This window comes from Equus quagga, chromosome 8 (genome assembly GCF_021613505.1).
Source record: "Equus quagga isolate Etosha38 chromosome 8, UCLA_HA_Equagga_1.0, whole genome shotgun sequence".
NCBI classification, from domain to species: Eukaryota; Metazoa; Chordata; class Mammalia; order Perissodactyla; family Equidae; genus Equus; species Equus quagga.
This window is the reverse complement of record NC_060274.1, coordinates 96,434,962-96,459,176: the sequence shown is the minus strand read 5'-3', so window position 1 is coordinate 96,459,176 and position 24,215 is coordinate 96,434,962. Positions and strand designations below refer to the sequence as shown.

The 24,215-nt window shown below is 34.4% G+C and overlaps 1 protein-coding gene across 13 annotated transcripts in view; it reads right to left on the bottom strand.

Moving 5' to 3' along the window:
* Positions 1 to 24,215, bottom strand: part of FOXP2 (forkhead box P2) — a 516,090-nt gene that overhangs the window by 340,935 nt on the left and 150,940 nt on the right. For all 13 annotated transcript variants that reach the window (XM_046670389.1, XM_046670390.1, XM_046670379.1 and 10 more), the window contains one exon: positions 17,841 to 17,931. The gene's annotated coding sequence lies outside the window, so the exon portion shown is untranslated. The remainder of the gene's footprint in view (positions 1 to 17,840; positions 17,932 to 24,215) is intronic.

Genomic DNA, 24,215 nt, shown 5'->3' with positions numbered 1-24,215 from the left:
CATTTTTCTTCATCCTAACAGCAATCCTCAGGTAACCTGGTTAGGATACCTCCAGCCAGCAACCCAGTGATGAGAGGACCTAGGGAATTCAAACTTAATTGTAGTTCAGCCCCTTGTATACTCTGGGTTGCAGTAACATAATCCTAGGTCATAAATGTAATGACCCTTGGCTTGAGTATACTATTCACCTGCCCCCTTCAGTGTTCCATGCAGGAACTGGGGAAAGAGCATCTTAGATTCTGGGATGTGGGAAAAGAAAGGAATAGTTAATGTTCCTTGACCCTTAAACTGTTTAAATCTTCCTGATATAAATTCATACATTTCTCCTGTGCCCCAAGTGGCCTTGGGTTATAGAGTATATGGCAATCAAAACTGCAGCTATTCAGTGACCTCACCCATGTGACTTTACTGAATTAATATAAAACGGTGATCTAAATAAAGCTTAGCAACCAATATCAAAGAGGAGTAATGGGCCCCTTTGAGTTACATGCTTGGATTTGAGGGCAAATGGGCCATAGAACGTCTTTCCACTGGGCGATTGCTTTTTGACCCATCTTTTTCACTCTGTAATTATAGGCAATGGCACCAAGGACCAGCATGTCGGTCTAAACTTCCTCGTGTGGGTCAAAATGGATAATTGACCAGCTTTAGACTACATCTTGGCTGGCTAAAATAAGATCTACTAGTATTTACTGGTATTTATTTAAAAATGGCTGAGTCCTGGGGCTGGCCCTATGGCATAGTGATTAAGTTCGGCACGCTCTGCTTCAGTGGCCTGGGTTCATGTGTTTGGATCCGGGACACAGACCTACACCACTCATCAGCTACACTGTGGTGGCGACCCACATACAAAATAAAGGAAGACTGACATGGATGTTGGCTAAGGGTGAATCTTCCTCAGGCAAAAAAAGAGGAAGACTGGCAACAGATGTTAGCTTAAGGGTGAAGCTTCCTCATCATCATCAAAAAAAAAGGCTAACTCCAGGACTCTGGGGGCATAACTGAGATCAATACTGCAGACTGTCCCTATCCTGCTGTTTGGGATCCTATTAATAGTAGCCTTAATTAAATGCTTTATGAGACAAATTGAATGGTTTGATCTCAAACTCTGCTGGATTAATCAGACAGCCAAAGGGTAGCCTACTTGTGAAAATTCACCAAAAGCCAAGACAGTGTACACTGTAAGCAAAATAATGGACTCCCAAAGATGTCCACGTCTTAACCCCTGGAGCCTGTGAAAATGTCACATTATAGTATTACAAAGGGGAATTAAGGTTGCAGATGGAATTAAAGTTACTAATTAGCTGACCTTACAGGGAGATTATCCTGGATTATTCAGTGGCCCCATTGTAACCAGAGGGTCCTTAAATGTAGAAGGAGGCGGCAGATGAGGCAATGTCAAAACGATGTGATATGAGAAAGACTCAACCAGCCATTGCTGGCTCTGAAGATGTAAGGGGCCCAAGAGTCAAGGAATGCGATGGCTTCTAGAAGATGGAAACGGCTAAAACACAGATTCTTCCCTGGAGCCTCCAGAAAGGAACACAGCCCTGCTGACACCTTGATTTTAGCCCAATGAAACCCATTTCATACTTCTGACCTCCAGAACTGTAAGATAGTAAATTTGTGCTGTCTTAAGCCATACGGTTTGCAGTAATTTGTTAGAGCAACAATAAGAAACTAACACAGTGTAGGATTCAGAGGTGAAAAGGACATTGCTCCATGAGAATCTGGCCCTCCTACAGTTCTTACAAATGCACCAAGAATGCAAGACCCTATCCTATCTTCACCTGGTCCATTACTTAGGGTTGTGTTTGCAGTGAGGAACCTTGAGGACTGAGGTATTAGATCCCTCTGGGATAAAGAACAGGCTTGCTTACTGCTTTCTATAAAAGCGATAGACTTCCACAGCTCAGAGTTCCTCAGCTGTAACATATACCCACTGTATGCATAGCATCCATCTGGCCCATACTGGCCCACAGCACCTGAGAACAAGGGGAACTGATACAAACATGCTGACTGATGCTCTTCTTCTATTTATTAGCTGTGTGATCTTGGGCCGGTTATGTAACTCATACGTAAAAATGGAAATAGCAATAGCTACGTCACACCTTGTCGACATATTAAATGAGATAATACACATAAAGTGATTAGAAGAGGCTGGCACACAGTAGCACTCAATGAATTTTAAATGTTTTTTATTATTAACTGCACTTCAGTGAGATTTGGTCCAGACCGAAGAACATCCAGGGGTGGGACAGAAGGAACAATTGCCCTTTCAGTCCCAAACCTCTCACTGTAACAATTTCTTCTAACAAATAAAGACTGGATATAATATAAAATAAGGTTTTTATAAGAATTATTTAAGGGGGTATAGAATATTGAGAATCATTTTAAATAAAAGTCATTCAAGACTAATCTCAAAAGCAGAATTTATTCAAGAAATCTGTCTCTGTATTTCTTTTATAGAGTTTTCAGTGCATTCGACTAAAAGAAATCTGATTAGCACTATAATTTAATTTACTTAAAGGAGCTGTAATACTTTAAAACTACTGTTATAAGGAGATTTATTCACAGAAGTAAATAAAATAATTATGAAGCTGATGAAATGACTACATAAGCCATTTTACAATAAAGATCTATTTTTCCTTCTTTTCAATAAATGTTTAAAGCTCTCCTTCCAGCTCTTGGTAAATCTATTGATCTGTGAAACACAGTGCACTCCAGGGAGGCAATTCAGTTGACATTATATATCAAATGATGAGATGAATAATGATCATACCATTTGGTAATTAAATGTCTTACAAACCTTTTAACTGACTCAACATCAAAAAAGTCAAATGGGGTCAACATATTCTATTTTTTCATTCTCATACTAATGATATAAACAATAATCTTAAAAGACAAACAGAATAAGAAGGCACAATAACAATTACTTAAAAATATTTAAAGATAAAATATACGAGATAGCTAGCTTACTATTGACTGTATATAATGTGTCTTCTCTTGAGCCTATTGAATTGTGTTCTATTCTTAAATGTTTTGCTTTTAAAGTTGTTACAGAAACATTTCAAGAAACGTCTTTCAATGAGCAAAGGAGAACACATGGGAAACACTATTATCAGTAAAGATAAAGTATAAGTAAAAGAACACGGATTATTAAAAAAAACGAAATCATCTGAATCTTAATTTGCAGAATTTTCACATATAAATTCTATTTTAACAATATAACAACACATGATACATTTTATAAAATGTACACGTTTTATTTATTCTCTTGTCCAGCACTGAGCCCTCCACATACACTTTTCATCCCCTAAGTGGTTGATCAGTAAAGAGTTTAAGGTGTAAAAATCAGAAACCATATTAATTAAAGGCCTGTATAAGCTACAGTATTTTGTTTGTTAAAGGCTACCTTCTTTGGCCATAAGTACTAGGTCACTTACATTACAACATCATGAATAAACAATCCTACAGCAAGAAACTAAACAATTTTAAAGTAGATACACATGCCTATTTGTTATCACGTAAAAGCCATTCATTGTATCTAATTATCTAAGTTATCTGATTGCAGTTGCATTTAAAGTCCTTCTGTTAAATATTCAGCACCATATTTACTTTGATCACTATACTTAAAAAATTATTAAACAATTAGAGAGTTTTATTAAGGTATTCAATACATTTATGATAAAGGCTGCAGCTCTAAAATGTAAAATAATGAATAACTGAATAAAATATCTTACGTTTTCCTCATGCTTGGAGCATCAATCTAATTATGCTATCAATGATCTACTTCTACATACCTTTTTTTTCTACTTTTACATACTTGATTTTAGCTTATTTTTAAATTATTGATCATCACGACTCACAAAGTTTTCAACTGACCAACAACTGAGCAGCAAAGAAACTAATTTGCTCAAAAAGTTGAGATTAAAGTATATTTTCAAAAAGATAAAGAGATACTAGTTTCAGATTTCTAAAACATAACAAACAGAAAAGGGCGACAGATTAAGGAAACATGAGGAATAAAAATCAATTTCTGAGAAAGATTAACTATAAAACAAAGGCAAAAAATGATCTACAAAGAAAGACAAGGACTGCTAGCAAAGGGCACGAAAGATGAATACTTCTGTGAAAGTTATTCTCAGCTCCAGAGCTTTGATCAAGCAAGCCTTCTATTAAAATCCCTCAACGACTTTCAGATTCACTTTGTTATCCACTGAAATTTCCTTGAAAGGAAAAGAAAATTCTTTAATAAATATCTCCTATTTCCCAAACGTATCTTCCAATCTTCCCAAATGTAAACACTGTTACCTTCAATAATCCCTTCTTAAATGTGTATAGGATTTTTCACAATCATGTACAGTTAAAATTCCAAATAACTCAACCTTATCCTTCAAAAACGATTTCAAGTTCCACATTTTCTGTGAGAATTACTTATCTAACAATAAGTGATACGGGGTTGTATTTCAACTATTCATAATTGTATTAGTTGTCTATTGCTGTGTAATAAATTACCACAAATTCAGCAGCTTAAAGCAACATGTATTTGTCATCTGATAATTTCTGTGAGTCAGGTGTCCGGGCGCAGCTGAGCTGGGTCAGCTGCAGTCACTTACTGGCTGGGCTGTGTTCTGGGTAGAGTTCCAGGTTCTCTTCCAAGCTCACATGACTACAGGCAGGATTCAGTTTGTCGTATTTGTAGGACTGAGGGCTCCATTTTCTTTCCAGCTGCAGGCTAAGGGTTGTCTCAGCTCCTAAGAGGCTGCTTGTAGTTCTTTGTCAGGTGGCAATTTCACAGGCCATCTCAAAACACAGCAGCTTACTTCAAGTCCAGCAGGTTAATCTCTTGCTCCAGTCTGCTAAGATGGAGTCTTACATACCATAATATATTCACAAGAACGACTATCCCACCACCTTTACAATATTCAGTTGGCTAGAAATAAGTCACAGGTTCCACCCTCTCTCCAGGGGAGGGGATGATACGAAGGCGTCACTCATTACAGAATCACCAGACGGTGTGCCCACCACAATAATTCCTAAGTTAAAGTTATAAACTCTACAACCAGACTGCCTCGGTTTAAATTCTGGTTCCACCCTTACTAATTATTAATTACGTCTCTGTTTTTTCATCTTAAAATGGGATTTTAGTACCTCCTCTTAAAGTTATTGTGAGGATTAAGTTAAGATTGAAATCTGCTTATAGAAGTATCTGGCGAGTAGAAAGTTCCATATAAGTTTGCAAAATAAATTAATATTTGAACATCTACACAAATTTCTCATAACCCAATACATTTTTAACATCAACATTTCGTACATTATGGCTCTAAAGATGTATGTTGTCATTTCTCTGAATGATTCACACTTGCATATGTGCAAATGTGTGCTCTACCAACTACTGTAACAACATGGAATTCCCTAAAGAGCATTCAAATTAGTTAACAAAGATCAAAACACAGAATCACATGGAAGAGAGCAGTCAATAAATATTGTTAAGTAATCATGATGATAATTGAAATCTACAGTTAAAACTCAATAAGAGTAAGTAATGGGTTGACTTCTGCTAATCATCAGCCTCAGAGACTCACTTCCTTTCTATCACATCGATCACAAATGCTCAACTTCTCAAACACCGCCATTCAGTGATGAGTGATACCCCTAACCTTTTAATAACCTTCTACGAGCTGACTGAAAAATAAGGCAGATGGTCACAGAGAATTTATACAAATGCCAAGTACTGGAGATCACGGGAATACCCATTCTTTGGGTTGTTGATCAGACCTTGAGATGCAACGGAGTCATCTAAGAAGGTAAGTCCTTCTGAACAAACACTCCTAGAAGACTTCTCCAAGTTATGCTGACAAAAGTTAGAAGACTTTTACAAAATTACAAAATGTGATACCTAAAAGAGATCATAGGAGTCTAGTGAAAAATGCCTTTTTAAAAATCACTTTTCACCAATAGATAGATCATCAATCATAGATCTGAACTTCAGACAGATAAACACATTTGTCTAAATTCACAGACAGTTGCAGAGATAAAAAAGAAATCAGATCTCTCAACACCAAACCAGGGCTTCTCAGTGGGAGCCATACTGCTTTAAGAGGAGTTTTGGAAATTTGTGGGAGAATTTTCGGTTGTAACCATTTGAGACATTGGCAACTTGTAGGCAGGAGTTATGTTTGCTAGTCTTCCTGCAATAATGAAGAATGTTATTGCATCTTGCAAGACTTCTAAATATCAATAAAAATAAAAAAAACTTTTGACTAAAGCTAACCTTATTTTATATATAAAATCCAAAGTATGTTTTCATGTTTTTAATATACACTGAATTTTCCAAGAGTTCAGTGATATTGTATATCAAATATATATTTATTTTCTTCAAAACTTGTCCAATTTTCACCATTTTGAAAAATAGCACTAATGACAGCTCACGTATCACTGCATCTTTAGCCATGATATTTATAGTTATTCAACAAGAAGGACAATTACATGACCACTTCATAGGATTTTCTAATTCAGTCAAGCCCAATCATTTACATTTTATATTATATTGAAATTACATGTATTGAAACATATCGAAGAATTTCATTTCATGTTAGTAAAGGGAGAATTACAAAATATTTGTTATAAACAATGGACTTACATCTCATGGGGTTAAGAAGCACACGGCCTAGCTGGTTCCTTCTTAGAATTAATTATAAATTAGCTTATGCAGTAGAAAGGAGGCTTTTCAGGTTTTATGAATAACAATTCTAAAAGATAAATAATCTAGTAGCTAACATTTAAGTGTTTTGAAAGTGTACAGAGATTAACAAAAAATCCCCTATGGATGAAAATTCCAGTTTCTAAAGGCTCTTGAGCCATGTGATCCATCAAATTGTCTTTAAAGGTGGTATAATCCTGAGCAGAAACACAAGCAAGGATATATTAAATCCTGATCACTAAGAATCCTTAACAATGGGGCACCTGGTTAATTGTATAAAGGAGTAAATTATGTACTAATTAGAGAATTGCAACTGGTTGAGAATTTTTTCTATTTTGACATTTTTTTCTTATTTCAGAAAAAATACATGTTCAATAAACAAAGTTTAAATCATATAGAGAAGTATAAATAAGAAAATGAAAATCTTATAACTATCCTCCAAATTAACCATTGATAATATTTTGGTGCATATATACATAGAATATATGTTTTCTATTAATTTTCCCATGAGTAATTATGCAGTTTAAGAAAAGTTTATATGTTACTGAAATATTGACTACCTACATATTCTTTGTTATTCCATTGTTTAGATATGCTATAATTTATTTAACCAGTTTTCTTTCCCAAGGTTATTTGGGTTGATTCCTCCTCTGTGATATGAAGAACATAAGAATCCATATATCTAATTGCCTAATTTATAGCAGGACAACAAGAAGTTGAACCAGAGAAGCAGCTATCTTTAGATGAGAAAAAAACATGGTAGTTTAAATCTCTTTCCCATTCCCTTCAAAATCTCACCCAAAGTGAAGTTTTGTCTACTTGTGCATGTGTGTATGTGTGTGTTTGTAGGGAGAGGCGCTGTAAAAAATTGGAACAAGTCTTCTTGTAAGAAAACTTCTCAGAAATTTCTAGGAATATTTCCGTGCTAATGTAAAAGTGTAAATGGCAACTGTGTAATCCTTTGATTTTCTTAAATTATTTTCAGAAGACAAAAGACACAGAAACCACTTTCCTATTCTTTTAATAACCTTTCTGAACTCTTGGGAGATAAACCCCATTCCTGTTTTACCCCCTAAGCTCCTCAGCCCTCTTCCCTAAGCTGACCCTGCATTATGCAAATAGAGATCCCAGTAAAGTGAAACTCTGGTTAGGGTCCAACTGCTCAAATAATGATTAAAATGAGTATATTAGAATATTTATAGCTTCAAGTAACAAAAAAAATCTAAAAACAGAATTAAGCTGAAAAGAAAGTGACTATATCTCACTTGGTCAAGATGTAGGAAGGGCTTCGGGTATAATATATAAATCAAATACCAAATTTATTTGTTTATCTAAGTTTAATGAAGTTAGTTAACATTATTTAATATTAATTTAATAATTAAATATAAATAAACAATTTCTGGCAAGGGAATGGAATTAGTATAATTGGCCTAGTCAGTATCCACCCACTGGAACCGTGGATAGGGTCAGTTTCCCATGAAGCATATGCTACGTGAAGTAATGAAGTATATGCCAACATCATGAGTGTTCTGTTAGTAGGGAAGAAAGGTTGTTGGAGCAACAACCAGTGGTGTCTGCTTCAAGCAGAGTAACCATACATCTTTACCCCAAATAGTCCCAATGTATACCAAATAATAATAGAAGCTTTTTTACTTTCAAAAGTCTCCTGGATGGTATATAATATGGTCATCTAGCTATAAGGTGTTTATTTGTAAGATTTAAGAATTAAGTTCCAGCATATCTTCTTTATAATGATATAAGAAAATTGCTAAACCTATAGTGAAAATAAAAATAAGCTTTCAGAATGTATGGTCAGCTTAAGAAAATTTTAAAGTAATTATGAGGCAATCCCTTTCAACTGACAGAAACACTGATTATAAATCATTCTTATCGATACCTTCTTAATGGATTTAATGGATTCTTTCTTTCTAGTATTTTCATGCCCTTGTCCACGTTTTTCCATTTGAAAGAAGAAAAGTGATTTATTTTTAAATATACTCTATAATCCAGAAGTTAACTGAGTTAGACTATGTTAGCTTCCAAACATTTGATATACAGAGTGATAAACTACACCATAAACTGCTTGTTGCTTAAATACATACTGTGTTTGGGGCTGCAGGTAGAACCACAGGAGATGAGAGGCTATTCAACAGTTCTGGGCAGTAGAGCACTGAAAGGCTTTGGACCTAGTTTGCCTTAGTTCAAATCTCAGTTCTGCCACACATGAACTGTTTACCTTGGGCAAATTACTTAACCCTTCTGGGCCCCACTCCTTCATCTGTAAAATGGGGATGATAATGGTCTCTACCTCATAGATTATGAGTATTAAATGAGTTAATGCTGACAAATCATTTAATGATTACCTGGTACTAAATAAATGTCAGATATCATCACCATCATCATCATCATTATCATGTGGAGCCCGGGGTGCTGAGGACCAGGCAGTATTGCCAAAAGAATACTATCCTAAAACTAGTAATGTAAAGACATTAAATTCTTTGGAAAAGGAGAATTGAGTGTAAAGGTAAAGAAGGAACAAGGGACGGCCAGAGAAAAGGTAGAGTATGAAGAAATCAAGGGTGAGATCAGCAACTGACTCACCAAATGCACGTCTCCTACTACAAGTTCCTCTTATCTACAGGTTGGTACGTTGCTAAACATCTAGACTGTATTGTTAAAGGGACTAAGGCTTCTCAGAGTCTCAGTGTAACGCTCTGCTCATTTCAAGAATACTTTTAACACATGAATTCTTAAAGGCGAGTTCACATTAAAAACCAAAATCTCAAAGGTGATAATGGTTGGAGTCTAGAGCAAATAAGATGTAGCTCTGGATAGAGGAATGAACTTTAACATTTCTGATTAATCAGAGAGAAATATGTATGGAATATAATAATCAACATAAACAAATATAAAATACAAGGGCACTAGAACACTAAAGAATATAAAATTACTTAATAATATGTAATAAATACTAATTACACTTTTAGCCCCACTATATGAGGAAACACTGAAAAGTGGTAACAACCTCTCTTTCAGTTCACTCACAAGAAAACAGGACGCAGGTTTATTCTTATTCAGCCTTGCATGTGTTGGAGACACCTGAACCCTGAGACAGACTGAACTCTATGGAGGAAAAAAGGTCAAATTCATGGTTAAGAACTACAGTAGTTCTTGATTGATAACATTACTTAAAAGATCAAGAAAGAATGTCAGATTTTTTTATGATGGCTCATTGTTTACATAAAAATGTAATATAATGCTTTGGGTCTGATGACAGAGTTGAAATCATTATGACATAAATAGTTAAGAGTTGTGAGGGCTGACGGAGTATTGGGTACCTAGGCACAAGAAAAACTGCATTTAATAGGTATAATTAAAAAGTAAGCATAAATCATTACTTAAGAAACAAATGAATGAAACGTATTAGCAAAATTTTTTAAATTAAGTACACATTTAAGAGAGGAATAAACTGAAATTATCTTGAATTTGGAGAAACCACAAAAAAAATTACAGGAGAAATTATTAATGTGATAGATTCTATATAAGATTGAAGAGAAATACTGTCTTTAATTAGCAAGTTCAGAAACTTTTCTAACAAAATCCTTCTATTGATCTTTCTTCTACAAATATTTACTTTTAATCTGACCCAGGCAATCAAATAAGAGATCTTCATTTCTTTGCATCAGACTTTCCACACATGTTCATTCAAGAGCTCAGACTCTTATATTTTACAAATTAAATATGTCAATATATGTTATTATGGTACCATATGCTATTGTTATTATAATTTCTTAGAATTCAAGATGCTATGGTCACTCTTCTTAGTTCTTCCTCCTCAAGATTATTTCAGATGATAATATATACAAAATACAGATTTTATAATTCTTTATATAAACCTAACAGTTGCATTCAGAAAAGAAAAAAACTACACAGGACAGTTTCCAAAAAAGGTTGTTCTCATGTGAACACAAACTCTTAATTAAGGAAGAAAACACTCAAGATTACTAGCATCTTTTAGTAGGCTAAGGCTTATCGTTATTTTCCAACCTTAAGATTCAAGAGTGCGCTTTGGCAAATCCATTCATTTGTGTTGTTTATTAAATTCTCTGAGGCTACTGATCCATGCACTTAAGTGTCAGAAGAAGACAAAGGAAAAAACCATCGCAATATCGTAGTCTCAAATGTTTTTACTCACATCAGTCTCTTACGGAGGACCCATTGTTTAAGACCAAAAATAATACAGCAATTGGGAATTATGTTTAACATTTAATTGTACTGACAAAAATGAATATTTAGGCCCAATGTAACAAGAATATTTATCCCCTGATATAGTGAACATAAAAAAGTATTCACATCTGTTTCACTGCTTTGCCTTCTTCATGGGCTTAAACCTGCCAAATTATTCCATTTGATTTCAGAGAATTCTCATATGGCAATCTATTTTATTTACTTTATCTTCAATAAAATGGTTCAGTGAGCATTAGCAACTCTGAGACACAAGTTTCAATCAGTCTTCAGGTAAAGGCGTCAATCTATATCAGACCTACTGTGCTGTGAGTTGCCATTAGAAAGCTGGATAAGGCAGAGCAAGAGCGAAAAGGTGAGCAAGACCTAATAAAGCCACAGTGAAGAGAGAGAAAGCTCTCCCCAGGCTCTCACATGCATCACTTATACAATACTAGGTGCTGGGTTCAACACATGAGGAACTCCTTAATAAGGCTGACAGCTAAAAAGAGGCTTCAGACTCTAACTTTATTTTACATGACACCTACAGTAATAGTCCTCTGTTCTCCAGCAGACAATAGTAAAAACTCGAAGTGCCAACAGTTAAAAAGGAGGTTTCATATTCACCTCTCAGATATCTTACAGAGGGAAAAAAAAACCCTAAAAGTATTCAAGCGGCGTAGCATTGCTTCTGTAACATTTTCATACAGTTACTAATATAACAGTAGTTTCAGTGGACCTTTCCTTACAAATTTGTATGGCATTTTAAATATAGCTGTTGGATTAGATTTTAACCACAAAACAATCAGTAAGTTTTAGCAACAACTCATTTTGGAAGATGATATCATTAAAGAGTAATTCCAAGAAATGTGGGGCAGTACTGTTAGATGCCGTGAAAATGTCTCCCAAAGCACAAACTTTGTAATAAGTGATGCTGGTTCATATTTGATATGGGCTGTAAAAAGCAGATTATTGTAATGGTGCTCTTCCCAGCAAATAAGACCATTAAAAATGTACTTAATGTTCAGTTGAATTGAAAAGCAGGCCAGTTAAAATCCATATTTTGCTATTTTGTATAATGGTATAAAAATTTTACTAGTGGCTAACTCTAAGCCACAAATTTAAAATTATAAATGTAAACTCTTTTTTAAAATTAAAAAAAGTTTCCAGTTTTTCTCTTTTTTTAATATGAATGCAGTATTTTTGCCCAGGTTCTATCATCACAGTATAATCAATAGGAGTAAAATTTGGAATGATGATTTAATGTGAATTTATTTAAAAAAACGTTACTCTAGAGGACGGCCTCATGGCATGGTGGTTAAGTTCACGTGCTCCACTTCAGCAGCCTGGGGTTCACTGGTTCACATCCCGGGCATGGAACTCCACCTCAATCATCAAGCCATGCTGTGGCAGCATCCCACATACAAAATAGAGGAAGACTGGCACAGATGTTAGCTCAGTGACAATCTTCCTCACAAAACGAAACATTGCTCTATTACTTCCTGAAACATCTTTCTCAACTCACTTTTCTGCAGATTAAATGTATTATTTTTCTAGTGAACTCAATACTTCAAAGCATAGCAGCCAAAATCTAGATACTTAGATGTAACTCTATTCTTTTCAACTCTATAAGGACATTAAAGGTGTAACACATAAAACTAGCCTGATAGAGTAGTAGAACAGATTCCGCAAGCTCAGATTCTGTAAAGGTAAGAGTGTTTTTAACTATTCCAAACAGCTCTTCTACAAAAGAACCAGTACCAGACCAACATCCAGACCTACTCAGTTCTAAGTAAGCATGACTCTCCAGCACTGATGTGATTAATGGGCAAGAGATTAAAAGTAGCCTCTGCCTATTATAAAACCAGTATTCCAGGTGAAATATAAACATTTCACATTTTCTTCTCACTCGGCTCACTATCTTATGACTACACATGCCTATCTCTACCAATACATTTGCTTCAGAGACCATAAATTTGGTATACTACTGATCCTTGTATTTCCTACAAAGCCAAGGACAGTGCTGAAATCTATGGAAATAATTTTAGGGGTAAGATACTATATTACATATTAATTATCTATTGCTACATAACATAAAAAACTACCTCCAAATTTAGCAACTTAGAACAAAAACATGTATCATCCCACACAGTTTCTGAGGATCAGGAATCTGTGAGTAGCTCAGCTGGGTGGTTTAGGTTTAGTTAGGGTTTCTCAGGAAGTTGAAGGTTTTTGCCAGTTCCTCCCAGTCTGTTGGCCAGTGGGCTTAGTTCTTCACCACATGGGCCTCTCCATGACAGCCAGCCTCCCCCAGAGCAAGTCATGAAGCAGAGAGGGAGAGGGAAAAGGAGGGAGGGAGAGAAACAGAAACAAGAGAGAAAGTACACCCAAAACAGACGTCTCAATATCTTGTAAAACCTAATCTGGAAAGCAACATACCATCACTTGTGCCATATTCTATTGGCCACATAGACCAACTCTGGTAAATATGGGAAGAAAAACACAATGGTGTGAAAACCAGGAGATGAGGATCATTAAGAACCATCTGAGAGGCTGCCTACCACAGCCCAATCTCTGGACCCCAATTATTCATGTTCTTCCCATGTGCAATCAGTTCCAAATGTGGTAAGTGGTAATGGATTCTTAACGGTAATTTAAGTGTTGCTTAGGTACACTTCAGACTACTGAGACAATGTAAGAGTAGATAATTTATGAAGAATATTCTTTCAAATACCATTCTCAAACTGAATATAACTCTCAAATTGACAGCTGCTTTAAATCAAGAAGGCATTTTACATATTCAGTGAATATTTCTTAAGATACTATTATATGCAAGGCTGCAAGTAAGACAGATATAATGCTATGTGGGGAAAGTCCTGGGCTGGCTAAAAAAGAGGAAAGAAAGAGGAAAAGTGTAATAGAAGAGGTAGAAATTTAAATGTGCTTTAAAGAGATGGTAAAAGGGAAAGAAACAACATGATTTGCATTGACAAAGATGTGGGCAAGTGTAAGGCTTACAGGCCAAGGTATACATATTGGAGTAATGGGGAGAAAAGTTTGGATATTCGGGTTTTTTCAGATTCTGAAGAGTATTAAATACCAGAGTAGGCTGTATTTAGTCTTGTGGCTAGCCAGCTTGAAATAATGACTAAATATTTGGCAGGAAGGAATGCCTGTTGGGAGTTATACTGTAAGCAAAAATATCTGAGAATAAGAATTTAAAATTAGTGACAATAATCCTTTTTTATTAAATATTACATAATTGTAAAAATCTAAAATAACAGGTTACATGAATTTTACATTAAGAAGTTTATCGTGCTGTGGCAGAACAGACCCATGTTCATGTCCTGTAAAATTCCCTCTTCCTGCATGTGAGCAGGACTGTGACTTGCTCCTAACCAATAGCACAGGCCAAAGGATACAGGATGGCACCTCAATGATTACATTACTACACATACACATATTCTACAAATATATACACATACATACAAGACTCTATCTTGTTAGCGTGCAGTAGAAGCTCTCCTGCTGGCTTTAAAGAACTCCATATAGAGAAGGCCATGGGGACAGAAACCATGGACAGCCTCTAGGAGCTGACGATCTCAGTCCTACAAGTGCAATGAACTAAATTTTCCCCAAAACCAGTGAATATGGAAGAAGATCCAGAACTCCAAATGAAAATGCAGACTAGCCAATATTTGGATTTCAGACCCTAAGCTAAGCCTTGCCTGGACTCCTGACCCATGGAAACCGACATAATAAATGTGTGTTGTTTTAAGCTTCTAAATATGTGGTAATTTGTTACATAGCAAGAGAAAACCAATACACGTGCTAACCAAAACACAAAAAGCACATTTATAGAATTAACTCATTTTTACCATTTCATGGACCAAGATTAGAATGCTATGCAGGATATTTGCCAGGTGGCCTGGATAATACAGTCAATATCTGAAATTAATATGGAAGAAAATAGCAACTAAGTTTTTTTTTTAATGCTTACTATGGCTTTTATATGTATGCACACATTTAGTCCTCAAATCAACTCTATGAAGTAGGCATTATCTCTATTTTCTAGAGTCACAAATTAAGGATTGCAGAGTTTAAATGATTTGCCCGAGGTTTCACATATGGTAGGTTTGTTTTGGAACCATAACTGAAATCTACGTAATCTGATGTCCAAGCTTGCAGTCTCAACAGCTACACTCTATAGGCTCTCTATTCGTATTTGTCTTCACTCTGCTTCTTTTTGCCCAGGAATGTCAGCATATCATGTATCTGAATCACTGACCCAGCCCCTCCTCAGTCAAATAAGCTTCCTGCAGTCCATTTACTTTTCAATGATTTGACAATTAGAGCAAATATTTTGTCATGTATGATGCCTAATTTTCAATAAGTATTTACGAAACTTACAGCAATTTTTCCGTAAGTATGTGAATGTTTATTTCTACTCCACTGAAATAACTAAAATTGATATTTTATTTGGATTTAATACTCTTACAATGGAAATTCTGAAAATAATTGTGAATATCATGAAGTAAAACACACTCACCCAACTACCCATTTACCCATATACACAAACACTCTAAGTTGTATGAAACAACATTTTAGTTCCCATTGTATAAATATAACCTAGGGCAGGTTATTTAATCTCTCTGAGAGGTAAAATGGGGAAAATACTAAATAAATTGTTTCAAAATAAGAAGATTCAACCAAGTTTTCACTTTAGGGATTTTGGGGGGAAGAGAACAGAGGAGGGGAAAGTGAAGAAGAAAGTTAATATTTCTAAAAAACAGCTATGTATCAATTGCTAAATTTGTACCGTAATCCAACGAACAGGTATATCTGTCCTTCATTTTACTGTTTGAAAACTAAGTGCAAAGATTTAAGGAAATTAACCAAGGTTGATTAAAAAAAAAAAAGCTAACAATTGGCTAAACCCATATCAATGGGAAAACATATCTACCAGACTCCCAAATCCTTACCTCTCCATCACTTTATTATTCTCTTATCATAATACCTCCAGCTCTCGGGTCCATAACTCTGTATATTTCCAAGAAAAAAAACTTTTCCAGAAAGTATTTTTCCATTAAGATGAACTACTGGCATTATGCATATGCATTATTTACATATGTGGTTGGTCTTCATTTAAAAACATTAAAAACTGCTACTATAAACATATGACTAGACAGAGTCTAATTAGCAAGTTCCAGAAGCAGTTTTAAGGACTAACTTCAGACACAATCATGTTCCCTTTTGGGAAGACTTGATTCCTAAAAATTGTTTCCTTCATGGTTCCATGATGTTCATTATCAAGTAACTATTGCTTAAAATCTAAAATCCCCCTGCTATTATTCAAATAAATGTCCTATTACTTAAAAAAATTACAATTTAAATATTAAAAGGTCTTACTAAGATGGAATGTATCAACATAACCACTATCTATAATAAGCATAAACTATAAAACTCAGCAAAAAAAGATTGTGTGTTAGCAGATATGGATTCTAATAACACTTAATTGTTGATTATTAGCTGTAAAATCACAACAAGCTATCCTACTTTTTCCAAATCATTTAAATTATTTGTCTTTTAGTTTTTCCACTTACTAAACAAAGGATAATAATATCAGCCTTACTTATATCACAAGAAATGCAAGAGCGAAATTAATGAGTTTAATGAAAGAGTAAAATGAAATAAAAACTTCCCAAAGTGATTCAAAAATCTTAAATGCTAAATCAATGTGGAATCATTTTGCTTGTACATGTAGCAAAATGATAAAGTAGACAAAATTGTAGCTAAAATACCTAAGAAATTTTTGACTATAATTCAAGCATATTGACAAAAATTCCTCAGGGAAGTTATGGAGTCTCGATCTGGAGAAAGTTTTAGAAATGGGTAGAGTAATGGAGGCAGACCAGTAAGGATCCTGAGGTCTGTCCTATACTTAATGGTGAACTCCCTTGATAAGGAATTCTGAGTGGATGGGCAAGAAAAGTAAAAGGATTCCTGAAGAAGCCAGGGCACCATGGTTCTCTCTTTGGGGATAAAGAGTAGGGAGAGAAATGATATAAACTCCTCACCTAAAATTTCTTTTAGTTTTCTTTTTATAATTATATTATTACAGATTTGGCCATCTATGACATACTGCTTGACTGATACTATAGTTCAAGAGTGACACTGAAAAACGACTTTTACAGAAATCTCATATATTGAGTAAGAGTGGGAAATAAAATCTGCACCTTTTGGAAATGTATCACATGCTGTTTCCATGGTCCTTGGGTTGTACCAAACAATGGATCTAAAGTTCTCTAAATTGACATTGTAAATACCAAGGAAAACTAACATTAGATTTAAAGAAGGTTAACATTAAAAAGAAAACAAATCCCTTCTAAACAGCTGACTTGCTGGGTCTCAAAGTTTACTAAAAAAAAAATCAAAGTTTCAAAAAATAATTACTAATATGTTATTCTCTTTATTTTCTGACATTTCTAGATCCCTCAAACCTCAATATCTATTGACTCTTAATAAAATAATACTGAAAACATCAGTATAAAAGGCCAGCATAATACTAAGAGAAAATATTCCCAGTGCTTTTCTTGCCTAATCATTTCCCTTCAATATTTCAAAATCAAATTCACATTTCACACATATTTATGCTGACTTTCAAAAAAACTGAGACCAAGTTTAATAGGAAGAGAATGCACAGCAAGGAGTCAAAATGGGAAGCCCAAGAGAAGAGACAGTGGTAAATATTTCTACTGCCATACTTGACATGTCTCTATGGTTCACTGATAACTTTTTTTAACTTTTGGGCAAAGATACTTAACCAAAAGATTAAAGAATAAAATAAACATTAGAAAAACAAGAACAAGCACAATGAGCAAAACAGAATTATTTCCAAAAGGCCACTTACCTGTTTCTTACAGATCTTCCACAAGACTTTCAAGTCAACCTTGATGCGGAGTCCTAGGCAAGTTCAATCCCAGCATCACAGTAGAGTAGCCCTGTTAATAGAGACAAATAATTGTCACTGCTTTGACAATTAACTCTGAATTTATGTCACAATTCATTCAATGACTTCATAGAACGTAAAACATATTCCACCTCAAATAAGGATAACTGTTAATGCATTCACTGTTTTGTGAATCTTCAAATATGTATGAAAATGCTTTTCCATGTTTTAATTTAGAGAACTTTAAATCCATTGTTGGGTATACAGCGAGGACCACGGAGACAGCATGAAAGTATTTCTAAGAAATGCAGATTTTATTCCCCACTCTTACATTGATTTGGCAGGTTTAAACTTTCGGTGATTAAACTTTATAATTTATAGAATAAAATTATTTATGTCTCAAGGTTCCCAAATGAAAACATGACTGATTTCAATTGCCTCTTCAAAATATACTTAATGAGCTTTGTAGACCTTTCCACAATTAGTAAATTGGACACAAGCATCTTCTCCTTATAATCACAATGTAAGGGTTATTACCTTAATACTTATTTGAATTTGTATCTTCCAGACCCGTTTCCCATTTAACCACTCTCTTTTCTAGTCTCTTACTTCTTTAATCTGAAATATTTACCTCATACCTTTCTTAGGGTAAACTAAGTGTTCTGAAGGTCCAATAAAATTACAGGACTTCAAAGTGTACAGAGAGTAACTGGGTTTGGACTCATGCACTCACTCTGATTGACCGGTAGTGACCGCATGGACAGCTATGGAGACTCAATCTGAGTTTGCAGCAGGAAGGAGCACTGTGTTCAATTAGAATGTCTGTCATAGGCATTGAAAGGATGAATGACATCGAATGCCATCTTGGTTGAGCATTTAGACATTTCACTAATTTTACTTAAATCATTTCCAAGCATTTTTGGCTAAAAATCCTTTCTTCCAATGAAATCTTAGCGAGAGATCAATTAATCAAACGGATAAAAATGAAGTACTCTGGTTGAATCAGAACCTCAAATAGTGCTACCACTCTTCTTTCCCCAGCTAGCTTGGGGGTAATTCCACAAAGCCTTAGGTATTCTACGATGCATAACTTGAAACCATTGTTTAGTTAATCATAAATATTAAGGTAATTCAAAGTCACAAAAATTAAGGTAATTTAAACTCCTGTTCTTCACATTCTAGCATTCTGTCTCTATTGTTTCTCTTGTCCGCATGTCTCTTAACGATAAAATTTTGCACATGAACAGGTTCTTGACTTTCCCTGTGTCAATCTTTCTTCCATAATTATTTCCAGCCTGCTATATGCCACCGAAAGAAACAGATTTCTTATTAGAGTGTAGCAGTCTAAATGATTTCCTAATTCTATATTGGTTTATTTTCCCTTTCCTATATTCATGGATATCAATTTTTCCTAAATCCACCCATAAATTCTAGATTTTTAAAGAAAATCTACAAAGCCATTTTAAAAGTATATGCTGTAAAAAGTCTATTAATATCAAAGTAAAATTCAAAAATGAAGAGCAAAGAGAAGGAATCACTCTTCATAATCAAATATTAGGATATACTACAAAGCCAGGTACAGACACAGGGATACAGAGGTCAGAAATAAGCCCACATATCAATGAGAGCACTATATATTGTAAGGGTAATATCACAAAGTAAAAGAAAAGGTTAATGTTGACTCATTGTATGGAGAAAGAAAAATACTCTCAGAATGGCAGAAAATAAACTTAGCTCCTTATTTTACATCATAAATAAATCTGAATTCCAATGAGATTAAAAAGTTTTAAATGTGAAAGTTATCTTTTTAAAGAAATCAGAAAAAATTCAGGTGACTATTTTTGAGACCCATAAGTAACAGACAATTCTGAAACAAGACCTATAAAGCATAAATAATAAGGCACAAAATTGATGGATTTGGCTAAATCAAAAGGAGAATTTTTCAGTGAAGGAAACCATAGATAAATTTCATAGATAAAGTAAGTGAAGACTTAAAACCAACAAGAAACTAATATTAAAATATATACTCAGAGGAAAACTAATAGAAAAATGAGCAAAAAACCCTGAAAAGGCAGTTTCTCAGAAAGGGAAGTCAGAATGGCTATCAAATATAGTTTAAAATGCTCAAAATCACTAGTTATCGGGAAGATGTAAATTTAAAAACCTATGAAATACCACTTCATGTCATCGGAATAGCATAAATTTGAATGCTGGATTCTATCCAGCGTAGGAGAAAATACAGAAAGATGAGCATTCTCATTTACTGCTAATGGAAGCATAAACAAAACAGTTTTTCTTAAAAGCAATTTGGAAGACCTAAAATGTCTATCCATTCTTCATGAACCCAAAACACCTTGTGCAGAACTCTACTGACAGTAGCATACATTAGCTTAGATCGTACTTCACTTTTTTATTTACATGCCTTTCTCTTCCACTAGTTTCTCCATTTTCATTACTCAAAATTAATGTCAAAAATTGGTAAGTCAAGAAATAGCAATAAGCATAAGCATACTATTTAAAATTATGCATGTAAATACCAGGAACCTGTTGCCTCTAGATAGCTGGACTGGGTAGCGGAAAGGTGCAAGGCAGAGGACTGCTATTTTTCATTATAAGTTTTTTGTTTTATTTGGCTTTTTAACTCTGTGCGTGTATCTCTTTGATAAAATTCAAATTTAAATACAAAAGAAAAGGCAAGAAGCTAATTTTAAAAATAAACAAAGAAGATATCACCATTGCAACACACAGATTTTACTTACAGAAGCATATATTATTTTAGTAACTTAAACCTCAAAAAACAAAAAATAAAAATAAAACGTATAGATTATTGATCACAGTAATCATAATAATTACTTAATTATATGCCAAATAACCACTTAAGAACCAAATAATGACTTAATTATACAAAAAAACTTTATTAAAAAAAAAAAACACAACTTAAGCCAGTAAAGGAAAATAAGATAAATTGGAAAAGGCAAAACCAGAGCTGCAGAGGCTAATTAGAATTGTCGTACATGTACACATTCACACGCGGTGATTGGTCGCTGACTACACACCAGGCATTGTCCAGGCACTGAGATAAAGCCACAACCCTATTCTCAGAGCGTGCAGCATAGGGAGGAACATGCAGGGGACGATTTCTACAGCGTGCTGAGCAACACGGTCTAAATACAGGAGCAGCACGCAGTTTAAGCCAAGAAGTCAAAAAAGACTTCCTGAATAAAAGGATCTCTATACAGATTACATTTACAAACACTCCCTTTTCTAATTTCTTCTAGCCTTTTAAAGCGGGTGATGTATTTATTTAAGGTTTGCTGTGGTAGAAGAGGAGAGCATCACTCAGACACTCCCAGAGAGTTTAACCTGTCTTCTTTAAGAAACGGTATTAGATGAATTGTTCACAATTACTAGTGGTTTAGTTTTGTTGTATTTATTTACTTTTTTCTAGGAACTTGATATTCAAGAAAGAGATTTAGTTTTCTAATCTGTTACTTGGAACTCTTTGTTAATATTTTCTACCTTTCTGTTTTTTAATTAACAAAAATGAAGATATGTCCTAAAAGAAATACTATCATTTAATTGTTTTCTAAACAAAAAGAAAAAAATTACATCATACAAAGCTTAAGTGTAAAAAAAGTCTTTTGAATTCTACTGCAAAATAGCATAATAGAAAACCTTTAGTGAATTTCACAATTTGGAAGATATGCTAAAAATCTGAAGTAAATAAAATACATTTGTTATATAGGTCATAATGTGTAGTTGATGTTCAAAAGTAAAAAATATGCTAACATTTTAAATACTATTTTCATATTATAGAGTATAGATTTTCTTGGAGAATAGTGAGTACTAAGAATTAATTTATTATCTCAAAAGAAGCTAGTTAACCACAGCCAAATAAGAGAAAGTAAACAACTGCTCATTGGTTACAAAGGCTGATAGTATAACCAATATTTTAGTGAACAGAAAATAATTAACAATCAAACCCTGGCAAAACAACAAAGTCATGAGTTTAATTCTAGTTGTTAGGTAACAGAGATGTACACTGGTAGGATAAAAGAAAGAATGGGGACAGCCTTTTTTTTTCAGAAGGCAGACAGTCCACATTCTATATGACTAGTTCTTCTATTCCTACCAAAGCTTATGAAGGGGTCTGCATCTTTTTTGCATCAGGCATTTACATGAGAGGAACATCATATCATTATCATTTGTAGAAAGGTTGCAAATACCAAGAAAAGAAATAGCTAAGATTTTTGAAAAGTTGGTTCTGCAAAGGCTAGATGCTGTGAAATTGCCAACAGAGATACAGAGCGCTCACTACAGTTAGTATCCCAACTCCGATTAAAGCGGGGTGAACTCTACAAGGGCAGGGAGTTTTGCCTGTTCCATTCACTTTTGAGTCCAATAAACCTAAACTACTGCCTGGCACGTAGCAGGCACTTAATAAATATTTCTGGAATGGATATATTAATCTAAACACCAATCAACAAGGACCTGGATAGGCATGGGAATTTAAAAATGAAATTTTAGGTAGAATAGACAGTGGATCTAAACCATGAGGGAGATACTGCCCTTAGGTAATCTTGGTTCAAAATTTAATTCAGTGATTTTTCAAGAGAGATAAGACATGAAAACAATGAGTGTTTTGTCCCACTGCCTTAATTTAATATGGCACAATATTGTTTTGGGATTTCAAATAACATTAATGACAACATACATTGTGGAGTTTATTTGAGTATGGAATAAAGTTTTGAAAGTTTGAAAACTACTGATATAACCTATACATTAATAAAGTAGGATTTGCAGTTTTGGTAGTTAATACTGGAGCCATACTGTAATGACGACTGCATTATGATGCAAAGCTATGAAGCACATACAAACATACACACATAAATACTAATTATAGCTAATCTGCATGAGATTTCTTCCACGAGTTTGGTTTTCAAATCATCATTCTGTCATCCTTATAGAGTACGAGGTAAAAAGAGATCCCTCAGAATTGCTAAGAAGAGGTACTTCAATTACCAAGAAAACCTATATTCACTGTATTTTAGCTACATTGGGTAAATCATGTAAACATCATCTCTACAGAATGGGGCCAATGCAAGAGTTATTCTTGTTTGATTGACCTACGCCCTAGTTAAGAGCATCTGGATCTAAGAAGGTGGAGCAAATGAGGCTTCAGGCTCCACCACATCCCCATCAAACCATTATGGAGATACAGTCATAGGAACTGAATTGAGATGAAAGTTCACCTGGAAAACAATTGAGGCCACAATGAAAGTTAAGTTTGCTCTCATTATGGGCACAGTTCAAAACATATTTATTCAGCGATATGACAATTTTATTCTTAGCCACTTTTTACATTGATTAGTCTATTTCTAGCTTTGAACTGAAAATATCTATAATTTATCAGCAGGTTTGGTCAGAGAATGTAAAAATCAAAATTAAAACAATAAGCAGACAAATAATATTGAAAGGTGGAAGGGGAGCAGGCAGTCATGAAAGGCAGGGGTAATGCTAGAACGCTGACTTGTAGGATTCTGCTTTCTTGGACTTCACTGAGAGCAAAAGTAAGAGCCGCCTGGTGAAAGTGTGTAAAAATGCATTACCATAGTTACACAAATATGTAAAAATACTTTATAACTAAATTTCCTTTATTTCTAATTTTTTATTGTGGTAAGAACACAAAATGAGATCTAGTGTCAATAAATTATTAAGTGCACAATAAAGTATTGTTAGTTGCAGGCATAACGTTGTACAGCGGAGCTCTAGAATTTACTCATCTTGCATAATGAAACTTTACACCTGTTGAACAGCAATGGTTGAAATTTCAAATTGCATAAAAGACTTTCTTCATCTTTAATCCCTGCAGTTACTGAACACCTACTAAGTACCATGTTTGTTATCTGCTGGAGACACAGAGATCAAAGATACTCTTCCTGCTGACTGCTTCAGGACAGGTTAAGCACGCAGTAAATACGCTTTTGAATGAATGATATTCCCTGAAACCAGAGACAGACTATAAGTTAAAATATGATACCTTGTAAGCAAAACTAAGCACATGGTGATACTGACTATAATAGCAATTTGCCATGTGAAAATAATTATTAGGCAAGTGGAGAAAGTGACACACTTGTCAGAATCAAAACTAAACGCCCTTCTGAATCTCTCAAGAAGTAACAAAAAGAACAGTTCTTATATTCTAAAAGCTAAAGGTTTTTAAGTATATATAACTGTTTATCTCCATTTATATAAAAAAATTACTGGAAGCCAATCATTTTGATGACATTTGAAGTTAGAAAAGGGCTCATCAAGCAGACATGCCTCACTTTTCAT